Source organism: Heptranchias perlo, chromosome 20 (assembly GCF_035084215.1).
Source record: "Heptranchias perlo isolate sHepPer1 chromosome 20, sHepPer1.hap1, whole genome shotgun sequence".
NCBI lineage: Eukaryota > Metazoa > Chordata > Chondrichthyes > Hexanchiformes > Hexanchidae > Heptranchias > Heptranchias perlo.
This window is the reverse complement of record NC_090344.1, coordinates 9,515,649-9,540,915: the sequence shown is the minus strand read 5'-3', so window position 1 is coordinate 9,540,915 and position 25,267 is coordinate 9,515,649. Positions and strand designations below refer to the sequence as shown.

Genomic DNA, 25,267 nt, shown 5'->3' with positions numbered 1-25,267 from the left:
CAAGCATTCGTCTTTTTTACAGAGTTTAATGAGTGTTGCGAAATTAATATAGTGAACTAGAATTCCTGATGGGGAACCGCTTCAAACAACACATTACTGCCCACACTGGGAAAAAGGATACTTCCGAAACTTTGACAACACATAGCAGGTCCCGCTGCAAAGTCACAGCTTGCCAGCTATTCCGAAATTTGGAGCCTGGACAGGGAGTTAAACGCTGGACCTTCAGCTCACTGCCCACTTTAAAAGTATGATACTCTACCGACTGAGCTACCCAGGCTCGACATTACATAAGCTCTCATCGTGCATATTCATGGGAGGCCTCTGAATCATCCCTGCAGCCGGCGAGCAAGTGTGAGGTCCGTTTTATAAAATTCTCAGGAACGTGTTGAGGAGAATCCTTGTTCCTGTTGAACATGATGTAAGAAACATGGACAGTGAACTCGTGAGTTTACAATTCTTCTTGTTTGTGCCAAATGTCTTGTCATTCGTTAGCACCAATTAAAATAACACTTTACCCAGCGGCACAAAAGCTGAACTTGTCCCACACGGGAGCTGGAAAAGGCCTCTCGACCTTTCAGCGTATTAACATCTGTAAGCTGAATAATTTCTTCCGTTACACAGTGACACCAGGCAGAATATTTCCCTTCAAAATTTTCCCCACACGAAACTTCCAACCGATGAATATCGGCTTAACGAAAAGAAGAATTGTTTGTTTGGTTCTTTAGATTGAAAGATCTCGTACCGGCCCCTTTGCCATATGAGCTGCCGCTAAAAGTCCCCTCTCCCCCTATGAACAAGGAAACTGGCACCTGCTATTGCAAGACGGCAGGCCGGAGGAACTCAAGAGCTCCCATGGGAACACTAAGAAGTAGACGCGTTATGGAACATACCAGTTGTACCTTGAACTCCAGTCAAAATGTTCGGAGTAAAAGATTTGATTGTTTTAGAAGACGCTCGAACTCACAACCTGGTCATTTCTGGAGCCCATACTGCTATAAATAAGTAACGCACGCTCAATAATTGTGCAACACGAGAGCAGCGAACAACCGACAGCATCAGCGCTCCTGCCAAACAGCTTCATTTTCGGTCTCTCAATTATCACTTCGAGACCTTTCTCAAACAGAAGCCTCCAATCAAGATGCGCTTCATTAAATAACAATTCTTAAATCAAGAGAGTTTTGATCGATCATGACGAAAGCATGTACAATTTCCTCACTTGTTCCTTTCAATCCCCTGGGATGGTAAACATCAGGTCGTGGAGATTTGTCTATATTTAGCCTAATTATTTTCTCCATTGCCATTATTTTACTAAAACGAAACGCCTTGATTTATTAACAGTTTTCCTAGTGTCTCTGCTTTTAGCCTCATCCATTTCTGTGACGACCGATGCAAAGTAAAAATTTAGCAACTCTGCCATTTCCTGATTTTCAATTACAATATCACCTCCATCTGTCTTCAAGCGGCCCACATTACTCCAAGCCTCCCTTCGTTCTCTTAATATATTTGGAAAAACCTTGAGAGTTGTCCTCATTTTCCCTCACAAGTTTTTCTCCTTTTCCCTTTTTGCTCCTCTAACGCTTTTTTTTAGTTTCAGCACCACAATAAACAACACTCCGCTGTAAAGTTCGGCTCAATAGTTCTCCAATGTCAGAGTGAGAATTGTCTGATCCCCGAATTTATTTAATGTAACAAATACAATCACACATAATCATCCGTGTATCAACGCACTGATGGATACACAAAGATAAACACAGCGAGAAATCCAGTCAGTGTCGGAATGCACAGGTGAACGGACAAGCGAAACAGACAAAGATAAAACGGCCTGAACGCCCAACAGTGAAGTGTCGCTGATAGATATTAATGAGAGGAGGTGGAAACAAAGTGTCATCAATTGGCGCTGTGGCTTAGTTGGTTAAAGCCTCTGTCTAGTAAACAAAAGATCCTGGGTTCAACTCCCAGCAGTGCCTTGTGCAGCTGGTTATTTTACCTAATTTGTGGAATTGAGCGACAAAATAACACTGTGGTGTTTGTTCAGGAGGAAACGGACAACCGAATGACTGTTCAAAAACGCCCTTTCATTGTGCAGACAGACCTCTCATAGAATGTGTCTGTAACACGTTAATTAAAAGACACGTTCTTGTTTCTGGGCTCGTTGGGGTCGTGGTATAATTCACGATTTGAGGTTCAAACCCGGAAGTAGTCCTAATTTGGACCTGGACTTGTGATCTTGACCTGCGGTGCAAACGTTTTCAAAGAGGGAAAGGAAGTCCCCAAATCACTCCACCTGAATCGCCAGGCTCGGATGAAATACATCCCAGGCTGTTAACAGAAGCAAGGAAGGAAATATCGGAGGCTCTGACCATCATTTTCCAATCCTCCCTGGCTGCAGGTGTGATGCCGGAGGATTGGAGGACTGCTGAAGTTGTACCGTTGTTTAAAACGGGAGAAAGGGATAGATCGAATTATTGCAGGCCAGTCAGCCTAACCTCGGTATTGAGCACAATTCTGGGGGAAAGTATTAATCTTCATTTAGAAAGGGACGGATTAATGAAGGGCAGTCAGCATGGATTTGTTAAGGGAAGGTCGTTTGAATTGATTTTTTTTGGAGGTATCAAGGAAGGTGGATGAGGGTAGTGCGTTTTTTGTAGTCTACATAGATTTTCGCGAGGCTTTTGACAAAGTCCTACATGGCAGATTGGTCAAAAGTGTAAAAGTCCATTGGATCCAAGGGAAATTGGCAAGTTGACCCAAAATTGACTGAGTGGCAGGAAGCAATGGTCGATGGGTGTTTTTGTGACTGCAAGGCTGTCTAGAGTGGGGTTCCGCAGGGATCCGTACTAGGTCGCTGCTTTTCGTAGCACAGATCATTGATTTGGATTTAAATGTACGGGGTATTATTAACAATTTTGCAGAAGATGGTGAGGAGGGAAGCTGTGGACTGCAGGAAGATATCAGTGGAATGGACAGGTGGATAGAATAGTGGCAAATGCAATTCAATCTGGAGAATGAGGTAATGCATTTAGGGAGGGCAAACAAGGCAAGCGAATACATAATAAATATTGAAACTGATTTGCCATTTACACGCCCATTTTGCAAGTTTACTGACGTCTTCCTGTATTTTTCGCATTTTTCCTTTGCATTAACTACAGCTCCCAATTATGTGCTGTCTGTCAATTTTGAAATTGTATTTCCGATTCCTATGACTAAATCATTTTTGTAAATTGTGAACAACAATGGTCCCATCACCGATAAATTGTGAACAACAGTGGTCCCAGCACCGATAAATTGTGAACAACCGTGGTCCCATTACCGATAAATTGTGAACAACAGTTGTCCCAGCACCGATAAATTGTGAACAACAGTGGCGCCAGCACCGATAAACTGTGAACAACAGTGGACCCAGCACCGACAAATTGAGAACAACAGTGGCGCCAGCACCGATAAATTGTGAACAACCGTGGTCCCATTACCGATAAATTGTGAACAACAGTTGTCCCAGCACCGATAAATTGTGAACAACAGTGGCGCCAGCACCGATAAACTGTGAACAACAGTGGACCCAGCACCGACAAATTGAGAACAACAGTGGCGCCAGCACCGATAAATTGTGAACAACAGTGATCCCAGAACCGATAAATTGTGAACAACAGTGATCCCAGAACCGATTAATTGCGAACAACAGTGGTCCCAGCACCGGTAAATTGTGAACAACAGTGGTCCCAGGACTTTTGACCTTGAACTGCATCTGAAACTTCTGCATAAAATGAAATGAAGTCCCCAAATCGCCCCACGTGGCTCTCAAACGCAATGGGAAGAAGTTCAATGCGAACAATCAGGAATTTAAAGGCATCTCAACGACCTGCACTTTCTTTGAATAAGTTTTGTTAGCTATTATATTTGACCGTGAAATCGCTCTCAACTTTCATCTTGCTGAAGCAGAGTGTGGCCGCTTTGTATCTGCGAGCATGTCGGTGACGTGGTGAGCTTTGACACTGATTGCTTCCAATTTGTAAAATTTCACCAAGCGTCAGCGAAATGAAACCGAGAATCGAATTGTCCCTGTAAGTGATGAATTGAAGGGATTGGTGCTCCAAGCAGATCTGGAAAATGCACAGTGCAATCGGTCAGGAGTTCGAAATCCACCCTCCAGCCACTCACCAATCATATTAACTGAGCTTTACTCTGGCCCAGTGTCACCGCACTGAAATGGAGTATTTCTCCGGCATGTTTTTCTTCATAGTTGCTGGTTTCAGAGTGAAGACCGGCTGTTTGGATTTTCACTCCGACAAGCTTCAACCATTCATTTTGGACTGACTGTCGGCAGTTGTTATATTGGTCGCTGCAACCTCAAAGTTTAGCCCAATTAATTATTGGTTTCGCCGGTGACCTCTTCGCCTGTCCAGTTGGTGCTGTCGGTTTGCACGGAAGTTTGATGGTTCGAGCTCTGATTTGAATTTTCCTCACGATTCATCGCCTCAAAGTTCCAGGGTTTGAATGTATGTTTTGGAAGCAAGAATATCACAATTCTCCTTGGCAGACAAGCCCCGGAAAGGCCCGAAGGGAGGCCGCACTCGCTGCAGGAGAGCTGGTTCGCTGTGACATGGAGATTTCTGTAGTGAGCGAGACCAGACTGTTCCTATGTTCAGAGAATAAATGTCACACCCTTTATGTTGGAAAAGCAAAACGTTGGGGATTTTTGTATCAGATGTTGCTCGTTGCGTTACTTTCATCTTGATCGTAGAACCGGTTTGGGCGTTCCTGTGATCAACGGCGACAATTGCATGTTCATTTTAAATTTAACAACAGCTGCACTGAGCTTTTAATCATACCCTTAAGATACAGTCTGTAAAATTATGAAATTTGATCATCTGCAAAGCATAAAAATCTGATTAAAGTTTTGACTGTCTCTCGGTAACCACGTCAACATCTCCTTCAGTATGAAATAGAAAGTTATCGTTTGATTAATGGTGAATAAAACAGTCATTCATCTACCAACAGGGTTTAATTAGTTTCATGTCATTAATTTAATAATTTCATAACTCTTGCTAAAGTTAATTCCTTGACTTGGAATCGAACTCATGAGGTGGTCGGTTGAGTCGGTTGATAGGAGATTTGATTGAAGTGATCAAAATCATGAAGGGTTTCCAAAAAGTAAATAAAGAGAAGCTGTTCCCATTGGCTGAAGGGTTGAGAACCAGAGGACACAGATTTAAGGTGATTGGCAAAAAAAAACAAAGGCGAAATGAGTAAAACTTTTTTACGCAGCGAGTGGTTATAATCTGGAAGGTGCTGCCTGAAACGGTGGAAGCAGAATCAATCGTGGCTTTCAAAAAGGAATTGGGTAACTACTTGAAGGGAAAAATTTGCAGGGCCACGTGGAAAGACCGGGGGAATGAGGCTAACTGGATTCCTCTGACAAAGAGATGGCACGTTCTGGATGGGCCGAATTGACTTCCTTCTGTGCTGTAACCATTCTATGATTCGATGATTGGATGGACAGAGCGGTCTAATAGGATAGGCGATCGGTTGTGGGGAGCAGGGAAACTTTCGACTGGTTGCACGGCTCTGTTACTGACGGCTCGTTGGTCTCGGATTATGGTTTTTACTTTGGGCGTTTCACTGATTGATATGTGAGAGGTCCGCGGTTCAAAATCCCGGACAAGCCCTCCTGTTTCACTATTTTCAGTGGAGATTCATTCATTTGTTTTCCACATCTTTTCAGCGTTGCAGAATACAGGATTGACTTAATTCTAGAGCATGTTTGACGTTCAGTGGCTCGAATGCAGAACGTTTGTCGACGCAACACCACATAGGGAAAGGAAAATGTCTCAATGTGGTGTGCAGATTGAAGCTGAATGTGAATGTATCCCTTTTCAGGCGATCTCATCGGTGCAGAAAGAAAATCCTCCTTAATCGGCCGGGAATCAATCCCCGTCTCCTCGGGTGGCAGGTGAGAATTCTACCAGTGAAACAGCAACGTCCGGACGGTAGCGGCTGCATGTGTCCAGTTGGAAACCTGTCTGAAAGAACATATAGTCTCACAAATCTCCTGTGAGTACCCTGTGCATTCTGATTTAAAGCCGTGCATCAAAGGCGCTCGCAGCTGCGGTAGTCGAGTGGTTCAGACGTTAGATCTGAAACCCAACGGGGTATTCCGGCAGAAGTTGGAATCGTGCTATCGGCGCTATTGTGTAAAGTTTTGTTCAATGCTCAAATAAATATGATCTGGAGATAACGGGCTGCAATTCCTTCCCTCAGAGAGATACTCCACCGCGGCAGATCATTTTAACTGGGAGCCCAGTGGTCACTTGCAAAATATCAAGATATGTGAAGGGAACTTCACAATATTCCACAACTGTCCAAAACTGGGCACCGCACTTTATAAAGGATGTGAAGGCCTCAGACAGGGTGCAGAAACATTAACTGGAATGGTTCCAGGGATGAGGTCTTCAGTTACTTGGGTCGACTGGAGAAGCTGAAGTTGTTCCCTGAGAGCAGAGAAGGTTGAGTGGAGATTTGATAGAAGTGTTCAAAATCATGACGGGTTTAGATAAAGTAAATAAAGAGAAACTGCTCCCGTTGGCGGAAGGGTCGAGAACCAGAGGACGCAGATTTACGGTGGTTGACAAAAGAACCAAAGGCGATATGAGGAATTTTTTTTTAAACTAGCGAGTAGATATAATCGGGAATGCATCGGCTGAAAGGGTGGTGGAAGCAGAATTAATCGTGGTTTCTAAAAGGAATTGGATAAGTATTTGAAGGGAAAATATTTGCAGGTACACGTGGAAAGAACGGGGGAATGGGACGATCTGGATTGCACTTGAAGAGAGCCGGCACAGGCTCGATGGGCCGAATGGCCTCCATCTGTGCAGTGACGCTTCTATGTTTCCCAATCTCCATCTTAAATTCTGCTAACTTGATGTTAGGTTTTTTCTATACTTTTATCTCTCTATCTCTCTCTGTCTTTGTCTCTCTGTGTTTCCCCCTGATGGACTTCTCAGGCTTCCTTGAACGGCCATAGCTGATCGAACCTGCGACAGCAGCAGAGAAGGGTGAAGATAGAATGACTGAGACGGTAGGAAAAGTAAAAATCTAACCCAGATGATGAATTCGCAGCTAATGTCTACACATTAATGTCTCTTCGTCCTCACAGTGTAAACATCAGTAATTTTATTCCACTATAAAAAGAAAGAAAGTCTTGTATTTATAAAGCGCTTTTCACGACCTCAAGACGTCCCAAAGTGCTTTACAACCAATGAAGTATTTTTGAAGTGTAGTCACTGTTATACTTGTGGGAGAGTGGATAATCTGCGGATGCCGAGGGAGACAACAATGTAACTTTAGAGCAATTAATTCTGCAAAGTCTCACTTGGCATTACAAGTCGCACATTGAAAACGAATGTGCTAAGGAGAGGCTAATATTGTTGATATGAAATAGTTAGTGTACAACTTCACATTGCTGCACATCGGAAGAGAAACAGTGATCGGATGGATTGTCGGATGGCCGATCGGCTGTGGGTGGCACCGAATTCTGCACTGGTTGCACCCCTTTGGTAGCAGTAGCTGACAAGTCGTTTCATAGCTGCGATGGCCGAGTGGTTAAGGCGTTGGACTCGAAATCCAATGGGGTTTTCCTACGCAGGTTCGAATCCTGCTCGTAGCGCTATTTCTTAAAGATTTGTTCAATGCTCAAATAAATATGAACTGGAGTTGACGGACCGTGTTCCCTCCCTCAGAGAGATGATCCAGCGCGGCAAACTCTTCTGATTCGGAGCCCCATGGTCTCTTGCAAAGTTGCACGGCACGTGAAAAAATCTCTCCCAAGCTCCATCTTAAATTCTGCTCGTTCGCAGAGCTTGATATTTATACTATTTGTTTCTATACTTTAATCTCTCCCTGTCTCTGTCTCTTGACTCTCTGAGTTTTCCCCTGATGGACTTCTCAGGCTTTCTTGAACGGCCAAGGAGAATCGAACCTGCATCACCAGCAGAGAAGGGTAAAGATGGAAAGACTGAGACGGGGGGAGAAGCAAAGGTGCAACCCAGCTGATGAATTTTTAGCTAATATACACACATTTATGTCTCTTCGCCCTTACAGTGAAAACATCAGCAATTTGAGTACAGTGCACTTATAGTATAGTGTTTCAATGCGGATGTCGAGACAGACACCAATCGATCCGTTGCCATGGTGATGACCGAATCTGAACACTGGACCACAAGGAAACGCTGAAAATTATTTGCTGCGAACAGGCAGACCAACGCGGCCTTTCCTACTTGCCCCTTCGTAATTCAGGTAATTTTCCTGCCAGACAAGCTGCTCGCACAAAATGGCATTTTCTGTTCAAACCACTATCGCGACAGAAGGTGAGGTTCAGGCAATGACAGCACCAATTGCAAGTAGGCATGTACATGAAATGGAAAGTGAGGTAAAATATTACCACAAGCTGCTGATGGACATGTTTCCATTTCCAAAATTCACGCACCGAATGCAGCTCCTGGGAAAACTGCAAGGCCACGCAGGTCCATCATGAATCATTTGAAGCAACTGGCAGTTTAAAGTGGCATCTCCTGCTGCTTCTGTCGGGGGTGAACCGTACAGTTTGATTTTGTACAGAACTGTACAGAGAAGGAGCACGTATCCTGGGGCTGTGAGATATTCTATATTATTCATATTTAACCACAAGAATATCCACAGTCAGAAGCTGAAAAGAAGGGAGAGATAAGAGGCCTGAAAATAAACACACAGTTGAATGAATCACGGGGGGTACGCGACCTTGGGAGCTTCCCGATAGACTGATAGTTCGAATTCAGTTGTTCGCAACCACCTCATGAGTTCGATTCCAAGTCAAGGAATTAACTTTAGCAAGAGTTATGACATTATTAAATTAATGACATGAAACTAATTAAACCCTGTTGGTAGATGAATGACTGTTTTATTCACCATTAATCAAACGATAAGTTTCTATTTCATACTGAAGGAGATGTTGACGTGGTTACCGAGAGACAGTCAAAACTTTAATAAGATTTTTATGCTTTGCAGATGATCAAATTTCATCATTTTACAGACTGTATCTTAAGGGTATGATTAAAAGCTCAGTGCAGCTGTTGTTAAATTTAAAATGAATAGGCAATTGTCGCCGTTGATCACAGGAACGCCCAAACCGGTTCTACGATCAAGATGAAAGTAACGCAACGAGCAACATCTGATACAAAAATCCCCACCGTTTTGCTTTTCCAACATAAAGCGTGCGCCATTTATTCTCTGAACATAGGAACAGTCTGGTCTCGCTCACTACAGAAATCTCCATGTTACAGCGAACCAGCTCTCCTGAAGCTGGTGCGGCCTCCCTTCTGGCCTTTCGGGGGCTTGTCTGCCAAGGAGAATTGTGATTTTCTTGCTTCCAAAACATACATTGAAACCCTGGAACTTTGAGGCGAAGAATCCTGAGGAAAAATCAAATGAAAGCAGCAATTTGAGTAAAGTGTCCTTATGGTAGAGTGTAAACGATGACGATGCCGAGACAGACGACAATGTCATTTCAGAGTAATTCATTCTGTAAAGTGTTACTTGATAATACAAGTCGTACACTCAAAACTAATTTGATAAAGAGAGATTAACATTGTTGATATGAAATAATTAGTTTAGAACCTGATATTGCTCTACATCGTATATCGTACAAGAACGCGAGATTCGATGGCCATGGTGTTCTGAAATGATGGCGGATCGGCTGCGTGGCAGCGAAATTTTACAGTAGCTGCACGGCTCTGTTGCCAGTTGGACTTTGGATCTGATTCTCGCTCAGGGAGTTTCACTGGTTCAAATCCCGGTATGAGCCCCTTTGCGTCCCCATTTTTCGTCAAAAACCACAAATTGGCTTCTCACATCTTTGAAGCAAGTGCAGAAGGCAGGTTTGACTTATCTCCAGCCGAGCATGTTTGAACACCAGAGGACAGAATTCAGGGGGTTTGTCCACGAAAGACACGTAGACGAAATGAAGATAATCTTTCAAGAAGTTGTACAGATTGAAGCCGGTACATGAATTTATCCAAACTCAGGCGATCTCATGGGTACAGATACAAAAGGTAAAGGAAGCTGCATTGGCCTGGAACCAAACGGCAGGCGAGGGTTCTACACTGAACCACCAATGCAAACACGGCTGCAGGCTGCACGTGTAGCGTTGGATACAAGTCTGGAACATGCAGTCTGGCAGAGTTCCTGTGATTATCCAGCGCAGTCTGTAGCCGCGTGCTACCTGTGGGTGACCAAACGAGTGGGTCAAGTATGGTCTTGAAATTCACTGAGATTCGAAATCACTTCACACCGCCACTGTAAAATGGTTAAATAAATAAGAGCTGTAGTTACCAGGAAGTGTTTACTTCTCTCAGAAATAAAGTTATAATCCAGCCCTGTGTCCACCTCTAAGATTTCACGACATGCGACGAATTTCCTTTAAGCTGCAGCTTAAATTCTGCTCAATCACAGAATTAGAGATTTACACTATTTTTCTTTGCATGTGTCTCTATCTCTGTCTGCGTTTCTTCACTTTCGGTGTTACTCCCTAATGGAATTATCAGGCTTCCTTCAACGGCCAGGTCTGGAAATCCGGGATTGGAAAAGGCTGTCGGTTCTTCGTCCAATTCGACGGGATGAGTTTTGCTATTTTCCGTCTCCGTTTGCGGAATATATAAACCCAGATGGGTTTTCCCCTCCTCGGGTCCCGTCACCTTCGGGTAATGGTAATGAACCCGATCTATCACTCGGTCCAAATATCTGTATTCTCATTGGTTAACAATAAAATTACGGGGTTACAGTTATTTTCTGGACACATTTTAGAAATTAATACATAACAGAATTATTCGAAAACTGGAAGCACGTGGGATTTAGGGCCGGTGGTAACGTGGGCAAGTTATAGGCTGAGGGATAGGAGGCAGAGATTAGTGGTGAACGGATGCTTTTCTGACTGGGGAAAAATATGCAGTGGAATCCCCAGGGGTCGGTATTGGACTATTGCTTCACTTGTTATAAAAAAATGACTTGGATGTGGGAAAAGGGAGTACAATTTCGAAGTTTGCGGAAGACACAAAACTGGGCAACGTAGTAAATAGTGAGCAAGATAATAGCAGACTTAAGGGGGACATCGACAGACTGGTGAAATGGGCGGTCACGTGACAGATTTAACGCCGATCAGTGTGAAGTGATGCACTTTTGGAAGAAGAACATGGAGAGGCAGTATAATCTAAATGGAACAATTTATGGGGGGTTCCAAGAGCAGAGGGACCTGGGGGTTCATATTCATAAAACAGGGTAAGTTGATAAGGCGGTTAAGAAAGCGGATGGGATACTTGGCTTCGTAAATAGGGGCATTGAATATAAAAAAGGAAATCATACAAATCCTTACAAATCAGTGGTTTGGCCTCAGCTGAAGTATATTGTACAGATCTGGGCACTACACTTTAGGATAAAAAGGCATTGAAGAGGATTCAGAGCAGGTTGACCTGGATGATACCAGGGATGAGTGACTTCAGTTATATGGAGAGATTGGAGAAGCTGGGATAATTCTCCTTCCAGCAGAGATGGTTAACGGGAGACCGAATAGTGATATTCAAAATAATGAGGGGTTTTGAAACAGCAAGTTGGGAGAAACTGTTTCCTCTGGCAAGTGGGTCGGTAACCAGAGATCACAGATTTAAAATAATTGGCAAAAGAACGAGAGGGGAATTGAGGAGAATTATTTTCACACAGAGGGTTTGTTAAGATCAGGAGCGCACTTCCTGAAAGGGTGGTGGAAGCAGATTCCATTGGATCATTCAAAAGGCAATTGGACATAATTGAAGTGTACTAATTTGCAGTGTTATGGGGAAAAATCTGGGGTGTGCGTCTAATTTTGACAGGTCTTCGAAAAAGCCGACACTGGCACGACGGCCGAATGGCCTCCTTCTGTGCTGTAAGATTCGATGATTCTATGATTACCTTCTGAATCATTGCAATTGATGCTATTTAGTCTTGAGCAAGCAAGAAAATTATAACCGTGATATTCGGCTTCTCCATTCCCTTATGAATATCGCAGATTATAATGTCCAGGCGGGGGTGGGTCTGAATGGGGGATAGAGTGCGGAGGTTGGAATGGAAGCCCAGCAGAATGAACTTGGTCTCTTCAGTTTTTGTTATTTTTCCAACCAGTTGCCCGAAGCAGGCGGTGAACCTTCTTCTCGAGAGACGATCGTCATTTCAGTTCAGAAGGAAAAAGGTATGAAGAAAATCGGGTAAAACGCACACAGAATGATCCGGTAGTGACAGCACACCCCTTTTAATCAGACACATACATGAAATGATCCGGACAGAAATCATAATTATGGGACATAAGTTTCTCTTATGTTGACCAGAAGATTTACTCTTTTTACAATGACACCAATGTACACTCTGATATTTCGCGATCTCACAATCTCAACACCTTCCTGGAAGGAACTGTTGCTGATTTCAGCAAACAATGCAAAACCCACCGTCTGCCGTTTCGAGAAGGATGGGACTTTCACCAGACCTTCTGGGTGGACTGAATGAGAGAAACAAAACTTCAACACAAAAACGACAAGGATGGGATTCAAACCCACGCGTGCACAGCACAATGGATTAGCAGTCCATCGCCTTAACCTCTCAGCCACCGCGTCGCATGCAAAAATTTGCGAAAGCCCCTTTATTCAAAATGAAAATACTGGCTATGTTGCCAATCTGAAATAAAAACTGGAAATGTGCATATCCTCAGCAGGTCAGGCAGAATCTTTGGACATAGAAACAGAGTTAACGTTTCAGGTCGATGGCCATCATATGAGTATTCCAACTCACTCCTTGTAGATGGTTGAACGGCTTTAGGGAGTTAGAAGGTAAGTCACTTGGCGCAGAATATCCAGCCTCTGACCTGCTCTTGCAGCCACAATATTTATGTAGCTGGTCCAGTTGAATTTCTGGTTAATGGTGACCACTAGTATGTTGATGGTGGGGGATTCGGCGATGTTAATACCGAATCCCCACAGAAGAGATTTACTGTAACGATTCCAGGGATGAGGCGCATAAGTTTCGTGGATAGATTGGAGAAGCTGGGGTAGTTCTGCTTGGAACACAGACGGTTACAAGGAGATTTGATGGAGATATTGAAAATCATGAAGGATCTGGACAGAGCAGATAGAGATAAACTGTTCCTATTGGCGGAAGGTTCAAGGAGCAGAGAACATCGATTTAAGGTGTTTGGTAAAAGAACCAAAGGCGACATGAAGAAAAACTTTTCTGCACAGCGAGTGTTTAGGATCTGAAATGTACCGCCCGAGGGGGTGGTGGAGGCAGATTCAATCATGGTGTTCAATAAAGAACTGGATAAGGATTTGAAACTAAAGAGGATACAGGGCTACAGGGAAAGGGTGGGGGAGTGGGTCTGTCTGGATTGCACTTGCAGAGAGACGGCACGGACTCGATGTGCCGAATGGCCTCTTTTCGTGCTGTGACCTTTCTATGATTCTATTCTATTTGTGGGAGGCGATGCGAAGCGACCGGAGCGTGACGTAAATGGACCTGCTTATGTGTATTCCCTCATAATAAATCCTAGTGTGATGCAAAGAAGAAATTCATAATTATGGTCCATATCTTTTGTATTATACTGACAATAAGAGGTACTCGGTTCACCAGGGCGCCATTGTGCACATTGATTGATACTTCACCGAGATCACACCTTACAGTCCCAACACCTCCGTCTAAGAAACAGTTGGGTGGCAATCCAGACTTTGGTGAATTGTGCAAACAGGTGTAAACCAGCAATGCGGTAAATCACTTCTTATCAAAGAAGGGTTTTTGGTGAGGCGGCGAAAATGGAAGTGTCTACAAATTCTGGCAGCAGTGAGATTCAAAGCCACATAATTCAGAGATGGAAACCAGCATCTGAGACAGCGCAGTTACTCACGCATATGATAAGCCATTCAGATCTGATGATAAAGGTCATAGAGCTGAAACGTTTCTTTGGTTCTTTCTCCACAGGTGCTGCCTGACCTGCTCAGCGTTTTCAGCATTTTCTGTTTTAATTTTTGTGATTTCACAATGGCTGTTTTTCTGAAAACACCCAATTTGACCCAAGGACGCAGCTCGCACTTTACTTTCCTCACGCGCTTAAAGTCAGTCTTTTCCGAACAAAATCTCCTCCGCGCCGAACATTCAAAGGACCTTTCGCTCACGGCCAACCTCCTGTAATCGACACTTTTTCACCATTCCCGCTCTTTTCATTTCTCCTCATTCCTTTTCAATCGGACATTTCCACAGACCTATTAAGATCCAGCGGAACATTTCCGACTTTCCTGCACCGCCCAGTTTGCCAAAAATGCACATTTCAGACGTCTTTCGCAGCTGTGTCGCGCCGCCCGTCTCTCCCGCACATCAACTGTTCGGGGAAAAGCGCCAACGACCATGAAAACAAAACCCAGTTCTTCAGTTAACATCCCCCGTGTCACAAGATACCCCATGGAAATTTCACGGAAAAGTATGCGCTGTCCTACCGAATGCCAGCCCTGCTTTCTTAGTGCTTGTCTCTGGAGCAGATCGAAATGTATCGACTGGTTTCAAGGCACAAATGAACATTGATGCGAACGGGACATGTGCCCCCGAGAAACAGCGGTCGATGGAGAGCAAACTTAAAGCCGGAAGAATGTGAAAGTGAATGTTAGATTCGGCAAGGCCGCAGGAAAGTCTCAATGAAATAGACCATGATCGTAGAAGGAAGGAAAAGCTGGAAGAAGCGGCAGGTCTGAATTGTGGATCATCCAGCAGAGACACATGGAGAACAAAAACAGGATAAAGACAAAGGTGCTGGGGCAGAAAGACAAAGCACGAAATAAGGGGAATGAAAAGAGAGTGAAAGAAAGAATGGGAGAGAGGGAGGTGAAAGAAAGAAAGAGAGAAAGAAAGATAGAAGGGATAGAGAAAATCAAGCGTGCAATACTCACCCCGCAAACGGGCGCTGCTCCCAATCGGCTACACTTCGCCCCACAGACCCTCATCCCATTCAGACCATCCGACAATACACTGTCAATGCTGTGCAGTGAAACAGAGAGTTTAAAGGTATAAAGACACACACACCATCCTAAAATACAATTTCAATACCTGTGCAGAGAGACAGAGAGTTTAAAGATACAGAGATACTTGCATACTATCCTACAGTGCACATTGAACATCCGTGCAGTGAGTCAGAGAGTTTACAGGTACAGAGACACTCACAGCGTCCCACAATACACTTTAAATCATGTGCAGTGAGACAGAGCGTTTAAAGATATAGAGAAATTCACCTTCTTTTTTCAAAAGTGGTACATCCCAGAAGCAAGAGAGAGCGTGGGTCAGTCTCCCTCTCCTGATCGAGCTGAGGCTTGTCAGTCAAGAGTCCTCTCCTCCGTGTATTGGCCGTGGAGGAAGTGCAGAGTAGATTTAATAGAATACCTTCAGCCTGACCGGCCTGTAATTACTTGATCTATCCTTTTCTCCCTGTTTATACAACAGTACAACTTTAGCAGTCCTCCAATCCTTCGGCATATCACCTGTAACCAGAGAGGATTGGAAAATGATGACCAGAGCCTCAGTTATTTCCTTCCTTGCTTCTGTTAACAGCCTGGGATATATTTCATCGGGGTCGGGAGATTCAGGTGGAGTGATCTGCGGACTTCATTTTCCTCTTTGCAAAGATTTTCACCGCAGGTCAAGATCACAAATCTCGGTCCAAATTAGGACTACTTCCCGGTTTGAACCTCAAATCGTGAATTATACCCTGACCTCAACGAGCCCAAAAACGAGAAGGTGTCTTTAAGTTAACCCGTTGCTGACACATTCTATGAGAGGTCTGACTGCACAATGAAAGGGCGTTTTAGAAGAGTCAATCTGATATCAGTTTCCTCCTCAAACCTGAACAAATACCAATTCCAAAGTGCCATTTTGTCGCTTAATTCCACAAATTAGGTAAAAATGATTAGTTATGCAAGGCACTGCTGGGAGTTGAACCCAGGATCTCCTGTTTACAAGACAGATGCTTTAACCAACTAAGCCACAGCGCCCATCCATGATCGCTCAGCCCCACCTCCTCTCACTAATATCTATCAGCGATACGTCACTGTCTGTTTGGGGTTCAGACCGTTTCATCTTTGTCTGTTTGGTTTGTCCGTTCACCTGTGCATCCCGATGCTGCCGACATATCTCGTTTTGTTTATCTTTGTGTCTCCATCAATGCGTTGATATACGGATGAGTATGTGTACTTATGTTTGTTACATTAAATAAATTACCGGTTTAGACAATTCTCGCTCTGAAAGTGAAGAACTATTGAGACGCACTTTACAGCAAAGTATTGTTTATTTTGGTGCTGAAAATAAAAAAGCATAAGAGGTCCAAACAGGGAAAAGGAGATAAACCTGTTAGGGAAAATGAGGACAACAGTCAAGATTTTTACCAGTATATTAAGTGAAAGAAGGGAGGCTTAGAGTAATGTGGGCCGCTTAAAGACAGATGGAGGTGATATTGTAATTGAAAATCATGAAATGTAGAGTTGCTGAATATTTACTTTGCTTCGTTCGTCACAGAAATAAATGAGGCTAACATATCAGAGATATGAGGAAAACTGTAAATAAATCAAGGGGTTTCAGTATAAGTAAAATAATGGCAATGGAGAAAATAATTAGATTAAAGATAGACAAATCTCCAGGACCTGATGGTGACCATCCCAGGGGACTGAGAGGACTTGGTGAGGAAATTGTACATGCTTTAGTCATGATCGTTCAAAATCTCTTGATTCAGGAATTGTTCCTTTGATGGAAACAATTTCAATGTCACTCCATTATTTGGGATGGGTAGCAGAGATGATGTTGGAAATTATAGACCCATTAGTCTGACATCCGTTGTGGGGAAGTTGCCAGTATCCGTTATTAGGGAACGAAAGATTGAGCACTTGGATAAACGTGAATTGATCAGAGAGAGCCAGCATGGATTTGTAAAGGGTAAGTCAAGTCTAACAAAACTAGTTGAACTTTATGAAGATGTAACTAACGTGGTAGATAATGGAGTGTCCATGGTTGTTAAATGATATTGACTTCCAGAGGTATTCGATAAGGTACCATATAAGAGACTGTTAACGACAATGACAGTGCGTAGAATTTGAGGCAACCTAATGAAATGGGTAGGGAATTGGTTAGAAGGTGGGAGACAGAGACCCGGTATATAAATGACATAGACGAAGGAATAGAGAGCCGTGTATCCACGTGTGTCGCTGACACCAAGATAGGTGTCGCAGTGAGTCGTGTAGATGGAAGCATAAAGTTACAAAGGGAAATTGATAAATTAAGAGAGTTGGCAAAACTGTGGCAGATGGAGCAACATAGAATTACATGGAAAGTACATCACGGAAACAGGCAATTCGGCTCAACTAGACAATGCCGGTGTTTATGCTGCAAACAAGCCTCCGCCAACCCCATTTAATCTAACCCTATGAGCAAACCCTTAGATTCCTTTCTCCTCCATTTGTTTTTCTAGCTTCGCTGTAAACGAATCCATGCTATTCGCCTAAACTACTCCTTGTGGGTGCGAATTGAACATTCTAACCACTCTCTGGGTGAATGTGTTCCTCTTGAATGCCATATTGAATTAAATAGTGAATACCTTATATTCATTGCCTCAATGATTTGGAGTCCCCACCTCCACAAATGCAAACATCCTATCTACGCCTAACCTATCAAACCCTTGCATAATCTTAAAGTCCTATATCAGGTCACCCCTCAGCCTTCTCTTTTCTATACAGAAGAGTTCCAGTCTGTTCAAACTTTCAATATGGAGAAGTGTGAGTTCATCTGCTTTGGACTGAAGCAAGATAGATCAGAGTATTTTCTGAAAGGTGAGAAGCTAGGAACTGTGGAGGAGCAGAGAGATTTAGGGGTCCAAGTACAGAAATCGCTAAAAGCCAGTGGAATGGTCGAAAATTTATTTAAATGTCTCATGGGATGTTGGCCTTTATCTCAAAGAAGCTGGTATTCAAAGGGGGAGAATGTTACAGATAGAAATATCTGCTGAGACCCCATTTAAAGTACTGCATTCAGCTCTGGGCACCACACATCAGGAAGGAAATATTGGCCTTGGAGGGGCTGCAGCGCAGATTCACCAGAATGATACCGGGGCTAAAATGGTTAAATTATGAGGACAGGATATGCGGAGGTCGGTCCTCATTTTTCTCTTATGAATCCGGCCCCATTCGTTTACTGTTGACGGGAGCGCGTCTGATACTAAGTCAGTCAGAATCGGATGCAAATCATATAACCGGCACAGCGGCTCTGGGACTGGCGACTGGTTTTACATTGAGTCTTTTTTATGGGATAGGCTGTACATTGTTTGTATAATAATAATAAGTTTGATACAATGAAGGTTTTTTCAGTTATTTCCCATTTCCATCCACACCAGTTTTACATAGCAAAAGGTAACAATGTTTAAGGGATGTGATGTACAGTGTTGGCGGAATCAATGTAATTTAACTTGAAATATTGTAGAATCTCTTGTCTATCCCAGGCTCTTACCTCAGGCTTAGATCCTCACCTAGTTTAAAACCAGTCACTCACTGATATAAATAAACCAGTAACAACCCCGAAACCTCAGCGGGTATATTTGTTCCGATACTAAGTGACGGTCCCAATTTCCACTGAAATTCTCGATCAGCAAATACCAGAGGCTGTTTTCGGCTTGACAAACTGTGAAACAAATTGTTTGAAAAGCCGGAAAGAGGGAAAAACTGGTGGTTGATATTAAGTGTTTTACATTAACGATTTCTGTTTCCGATTTACAATTTATCTTTGTGTGTGACTGACAGGAGCGGCTATAACGGAGCCCAGTGACTGGGTGACGAGCTGCACTGAATCATTGTCCTGTGTTACCGACCGGCTCGTTAGACCTGTTCATTTCGTCTCATCTCATTGTCAGCAAACAGGAAATTACTGAAGTTAAGGCTGGTGAATAACAGCTCGAAATATCAATCCTTTCTACCATTGGGGACAGAGTCTTCCGAAAAACAGGGATTTTCACTCGTGCAAATTTCATCCACATTTTCTGCTCTTCATTTCTCTGATCTGTTTGATGCGGCTTTCCCTTCCATTCACGACCTACAGGAAAAACCCGATTTTATCGTCGATTTTCGGGTCAAGAGGTATGGTGAGATTTCAAATAATTGAAATCGACCCTTATTAACGCCAATATCGTCACCGACACGTTTGACAAATGCAAAGCGGCTTCACTCACGGTTTTGCTGCACAACTCGTTCAAAGATACTGTCGGTAATTGGAGGGTCTTTGAAGTGATGACACGAACATCACAGTTCGCGCTGCCATTTTCCTCAAGACGCTTCAGATTCATGTAGAATGATTTCGGTCTGGCGGTTAAATCTGTTCCCTTTTCTCAAATCCCCGTTTGAACCTGTATCCTTCAGTATTTTTGATAACCGATACTAAATCGGTTTGTCCTGTATTTTATATTACTTTTTAAATATTACAGATAAGCACAGCACTTGAGCTGTCACAGCTGTGACTTTGACTTTTCACCCTCTCCTCCAGATCTCCCCGGCAACTGCCACTAATCACAATCTTCTGTCACACTTCTCCATCAGAAAGTTCCGAGCCTCGGTTTTCAAATGAAATAACGCCCATCTCTTCAATCTCCGACAGCGCAGAGAGAGTTTCTTAGTTTCATTTCACACTTTATCCAAATCCTCCTTAAAGCACCATCAAAAGTTGTCCTTTAGTTAATAATAAGATCAATAAACGTTCTTATCTTCTGGGGTTTGGTTTCAGATTCCAGGGCTTTTAAAGTTCACTGCGGATATTTATCGAAGCGCATCTTGATTGGACGCTTCTTGGAGAAATCGGAGAAAGATCACAAAGCGATAATTCAGAGACGGAAAATGAAGCTGTTTGACGGGAGCACTGATCGGACCGATTGTGCGCTGCTCTTGTGGCGCAAGCGCTCAGCGTGCGGTACTTTTATGAACTCCAGAAATGCCCAGGTTGTGAGTTTGAGCCTCATCTGGAACAATCGAACATTTTGAGTTCAAGGTCCAACTGGTATGTTCCACAACGCATCTACTTCTTAATGTTCCCATGTGAGCACTTGGGCTCCTCTGGCCTACCGTCCTGCAATAGTAGGTGTGAATTTACTTGTTTTTTGGGGAGAGGGAGCGATTAGCGGCAGCTGATATGGCAAAGGTGCCGGTACGAGAACTTTCAATCCAAAGAACTAAACATACAATTCTTCTTTTCGTTCAGCGGATATTCATCAGTTGGAAGTTTCGTGTGGGGAAAATCTGGAAGGGAAATATTCTCCCTGGTATCACTGTGTAACGGGTGAAATTATTCAGCTTACAGATGTTAATACGCTGAAAGGTCGAGAGGCCTTTTCCAGCTCCCGTGTGGGACAAGTTCAGCTTTTGAGCCACTGGGTAAAGTGTTATTTTAATTGCTGCTAACGAATGACAAGATGTGGAGATGCCGGTGATGGACTGGGGTTAACAATTGTAAACAATTTTACAACACCAAGATATAGTCCAACGATTTTATATTATTTTCGAATGACAAGACATTGTTAAATAATAGCTACATCATTAAATAAATTTAAAACAGAAATAGACAGTTTCCGAGAAGTAAAGGGAATTCGGGGTTACGGGGAGCGGGCAGGAAATTGGACATGAATTTAAATTTGAGGTTAGGATCAGATCAGCCATGATCTTATTGAATGGCGGAGCAGACTCGAGGGGCCGATTGGCCTACTCCTGCTCCTATTTCTTATGTTCTTATGTTCTTATTTGGCACAAACACGAAGAATTGTAAACTCACGAGTTCACTGTCCATGTTTCTTACATCATGTTCAACAGAAACAAGGATTCTCCTCAACACGCTGCTGACAATTTTATAACAGGGACCCTCACCCAATTTCGACGTCTACGATGGATAATTCAGAGTCCTACAATGAATATGTACGATAGGAACTTAACAAATTGCGAGCCTGCGTAGCTCAGTAGATAGAGTAACAGACTTTGAAAACGGGTAGTGATCTGAGGATCCAGTGTTCTGGTTGTAAATTTTGAAACAGCTGGCAAGTGCTGTCTTCGCAGCGGAGCAACAACGACGGGACAGACGATGCCTGCGATGTGTTGTCAAAGCTTTGGTGTTATCTTGTTTCCCAGGGATGGGCAGTAATGCGCTGCCTGAAGCGGCAATTGCAGCTTCCCGCCAGCAACGTGTGAAAGGAGAGAGCGGGGCCTGACAGGCGGCCTGAATATTGTTGCTCTCGTGGCCTCACTCAATGCGGGAGCTGGGGAACATCGAACATCGAAAAACTGATCTGTTTGTTGCCGCGGCTGCAATGCTGTTTATAACTGTATTTATAAACCGAGGCAGCGCTGCAGGATCCTTTAATGACCTCTCACAAATCAACTGGAAACAATCGCAATGTGCAGCTTTGAGAGGGGCTTCCTGCACAGTCGGGGCATGAAACGTGAATGAGGGCGAGACACTGTCTGTGTATGTGTAGTGTTTGAATGTGCATTGAACTGCACAGAGAATGGAAAACATATCGGTTCTGTGAGGTGTGGTATTTTATTCACATTTAACCACAGAATGAATTCTTGCTTTTTTTCAGACGGATTGATTTTTAGTGGGGAACTTTTTCAAAATGTTTCTGCCCGGTTTCGAACCGGGGACCTTTCGCGTGTTAGGCGAACGTGATAACCACTACACTACAGAAACTCTGCTGTACACGTTGCTATAGGAAACCCTCAGAAGATAGCTGCCGACTGCAAATGCTCTCAGTGTGGCAGACGGGTCCCTGTCCCGTTCAGGGAATTGAATTCTCCAAAATAGTTGACTGTATTAATTTCGCAATACTCATTAAACTCTGAAAAAAGAATAGTTGTTCAAATCGCCATTAGTCAACTAATAACTTTTTGTTTCAAGCTGACGGAAATACTGACTTTTAAAAAAATTATTCACCAGGCAGAATACAGAAAGTTCAGAGGGGAACTGAAAGTGGAAATAAGAGGGGCAAAAAGAGGGCATGAGAATAGACTGGCGGCCAACATAAAAGGCAATCCAAAAGTCTGCCACAGGCATGTAAACATTGAACGGGTCGTGAGAACCCGACTCTGATTCGGGACCACAAAGGAGATCGATTCATGGAGGCAACTCAAAAATGCTTCTGCTCGGTTTCGAACCGGAGACCTTTCGCGTGTTAGGCGAACGTGATAACCACTACACCACAGAAACTCTGCTGCGCACGTTATTTTAGGATACCCTCAGAAGACAGCTGCCGTCTGCCAATGCTCTCAGTGTGGGAGGCGGGTCCCGTTCCCGTTCAGGGAATTAACTAAGGCAAAATAGTTTGCTGTATTAATTTCGCAATACTCATTAAACTCTAAAAAAAAGAAGAATACTTGTTCAAATCGCCATTAATCAACTAATAACTTTCTGTTTCAGGCTGACGGAAATCCTAACTTTTTTTTATTCATTCACCAGGCAGAATATAGAAAGTTCAGAGGGGAACTGAAAGGGGAAATAAGAGGGGCAAAGAGAGGGTATGAGAATAGACCGGCGGCCAACATAAAAGGCAATCCAAAAGTATTCCACAGGCATGTAAACATTAAACGGGTAGTAAGAACCCGACACTAATTTGGAAGCATCAAGGAGATCGACTCATGGAAGCAGAGGGGGTGGCCCAAAAGACTGTGGGCCAAACTCTGGAAAGTGGGTTGAGGCTCGATACCTCTTTTTCGGACGGCTCAGACACGAAGGGCCGAATAGCCTCCTTCTGTGGGGTAACTTTCTATGATTGTATGATTCCATGATATTATTGCCGTCTGTCTCGGAATGGTGTTAATATACAATCTACTATAAGTATACTTTAATCAAATTGGTGCCTCTGTCTCACTGCGAGAGAGAAGAGGCATTAATGTGTGGACATTGGCTGCAGCAGCTGGATTGCCCCTTTACTTTTCCTCCTGTCCCAATCTTTCTTTAACCTCCTCTGCTGGTGTTGCAGGTTAGATCAGCCATCGCCGTGCAAGGAAGCCTGAGAAGTCCATCAGGGCATAATACAAGAGACAGAGACAGGGAGAGATAGAGAAATGCAAGCAATGAAAATAAACTGTATAAATAGAATTATACAGTCATTATTTTTTGAGTTCGTTCATGGGATGTGGGCGTCGCTGGCGAGGCCAGCATTTATTGCCCATCCCTCATTGCCCTTGAGGTTGGTTACAGTACAGAAGGAAGTTATTCAGCCAATCGAGCCCGTGCAGGCTCATTGTAAGAGCAATCCAGTTAGTCCCAATCCCCCGCTCCTTTCCGGTAGCCCTGCATTTTTTCCCTTCAAGTACTTATCAAATTTCTTTTTGAAAGCCACGATTGAATCTGCTTCCAACATCCTTTCAGGCTGCGCGTTCCAGATTACAACTACTCGTTGGTAAAAAAAAGTGTTTCCCCATGTCGCCTTTGGATCTTTTGCCAATCACCTTAAATCTGTGTCCTCTGCTTCACGACCCTTCCGCCAATGGGAACAGTTTCTATTTATTTACTTTATCTAAACCCTACATTATTTTGAACACTTCTATCAAATCTCCTCTAAATGTTCTCTGCTCCAAGGAGAACAACCCCAGCACGAGGTAAATGCGGTCAATTAGCTTCAATTCATTTATTTGAGCATTAAACAGCTCTTTAAACGTTACTGTGACATTATGGTAGCGTGCCCTCGATGTCTCAGGTGTTCCATCAAATTTCTACGGAGGCGTGGGTTTGAACCCCACTGCTGTTAGAATTTCTGCCAATGTTCATTTTGCCTGTTCGCAGAAAACCCGATTGTCGTGCGATGGAGCAGAGGATGTGAAAGAAGCTGAAAGTGAAAGTGTAGATATTATTTTCATCGCAATGACTGGACACGTTTCCACAGGTAAGTGCCTCTCACCTTAAGATTCTTTCCAGCAGAGTGGGACAGGTGATCAAAGTGACTGGGCTCCAGCGGCGCAACCAGTCAGTGCGCGGTCCTTATATGACAGTCCAGGACCGGGAAATGGCGAGGTTGTTAGTCGAGGCCCACCGAAACCAACCAATCCTTTTCCTTGTGAAAATTTCGGCCGGAGTTGAAGGTACAATTGGTGTGTTCCAAAATGCATCTAGTTATTTGCATCGCCGTGTGCTTCCTCCGGCGTATGCTGTTGCAAAAGCAGATGAGAACATTTCGGACTGAGATGAGGAGAAATTTCTTCATTCAGAGGGTGGTGAACCTATGGAATTCTCCACCACAGAAGACTGTGGAGGCCAAGTCAATGAATATATGTAAGAAGGAGCTGGATAGATTTCTGGACACAAAAGGCATCAAGGGGTATGGGGAGAGAGCGGGAATATGGTATTGAGGTCCAGGATCAGCCATGATCATATTGAATGGCGGAGCAGGCTAGAACGGCCGAATGTCCTACTCCTGCTCCTATTTTCTCAGTTTCTATTTACAATTGCTGTGTTCCGTAATGCATCTAGTTATTTGTTCAGCCATGTGGTTCCTCCGGCCTACTCTGTCGCAATCGCAGATGAGATGTTTAGTCTTCTTAGTTTACAGAGGGAGGCTTCGGAATTGGAGCCACAAACTATGATTTTGATCCATCTACAAATTATGGGATTGAGTTTGAGCTTTAAACCAGCGCGTTAGACCGCTCAGCCACGATACTTTCCATCTTGCGATCTTCAGGAGCTACTTTTACAGGAATAGAATTACTGCAAGCAAGAATTCAACCCCTGTAGCACCAATGCTCGCACGGCAGCAGGATGAATGTGTCCAGTTAGAAACCTGTCTGAAGGAACATCCCGTCTGACAGAGCTGGAAGTCCAGCACATTGACTTCCGCGGTAAGCAGATGGTGAGCCTCCTTCTTGAGAGTGTTTCGCCAATCCAGCTCAGAGTGGATTAAACATTATAAATTCGGGTGGGACTGGAGCCACTTGTATCAGAGGAAGTGGGTGGGGGCTGTTTCCCTTCCTTGACAGATATTAATGATCCTGTTCCGGTTTTGCTGCAAAATTTCACTTCCCAGCTCCGAAATCAACGAACTAAAATTTAACGGTGGTGCGATGCGAACACACAATTTCTGAGCGAAAAGTCCGATGTGCTACCCATTGCGCGACTAAACCGGTTATGAATTATATGATTTCACATTACCCATATGCTGCTTATGAACTTTTGATGCGGT

At 43.6% G+C, this 25,267-nt stretch overlaps 6 non-coding genes across 6 annotated transcripts; 2 read left to right on the top strand and 4 right to left on the bottom strand.

Annotated features, from left to right (window-relative positions):
• The first annotated feature begins 1,893 nt into the window (after positions 1 to 1,893).
• trnat-agu (transfer RNA threonine (anticodon AGU)) lies at positions 1,894 to 1,967 on the top strand. Its single transcript has one exon. It is a non-coding gene; the product is annotated as a tRNA-Thr (tRNA).
• Positions 1,968 to 7,581: 5,614 nt separating this feature from the next.
• Positions 7,582 to 7,663, top strand: trnas-cga (transfer RNA serine (anticodon CGA)). The gene has a single exon. It is a non-coding gene; the product is annotated as a tRNA-Ser (tRNA).
• Positions 7,664 to 12,583: 4,920 nt separating this feature from the next.
• On the bottom strand, positions 12,584 to 12,665 carry trnas-gcu (transfer RNA serine (anticodon GCU)). The gene has a single exon. It is a non-coding gene; the product is annotated as a tRNA-Ser (tRNA).
• Positions 12,666 to 15,999: 3,334 nt separating this feature from the next.
• trnat-ugu (transfer RNA threonine (anticodon UGU)) lies at positions 16,000 to 16,073 on the bottom strand. Its single transcript has one exon. It is a non-coding gene; the product is annotated as a tRNA-Thr (tRNA).
• Positions 16,074 to 21,710: 5,637 nt separating this feature from the next.
• Positions 21,711 to 21,783, bottom strand: trnav-aac (transfer RNA valine (anticodon AAC)). The gene has a single exon. It is a non-coding gene; the product is annotated as a tRNA-Val (tRNA).
• A 443-nt stretch (positions 21,784 to 22,226) lies between these two features.
• Positions 22,227 to 22,299, bottom strand: trnav-aac (transfer RNA valine (anticodon AAC)). Its single transcript has one exon. It is a non-coding gene; the product is annotated as a tRNA-Val (tRNA).
• Positions 22,300 to 25,267: the final 2,968 nt, after the last annotated feature.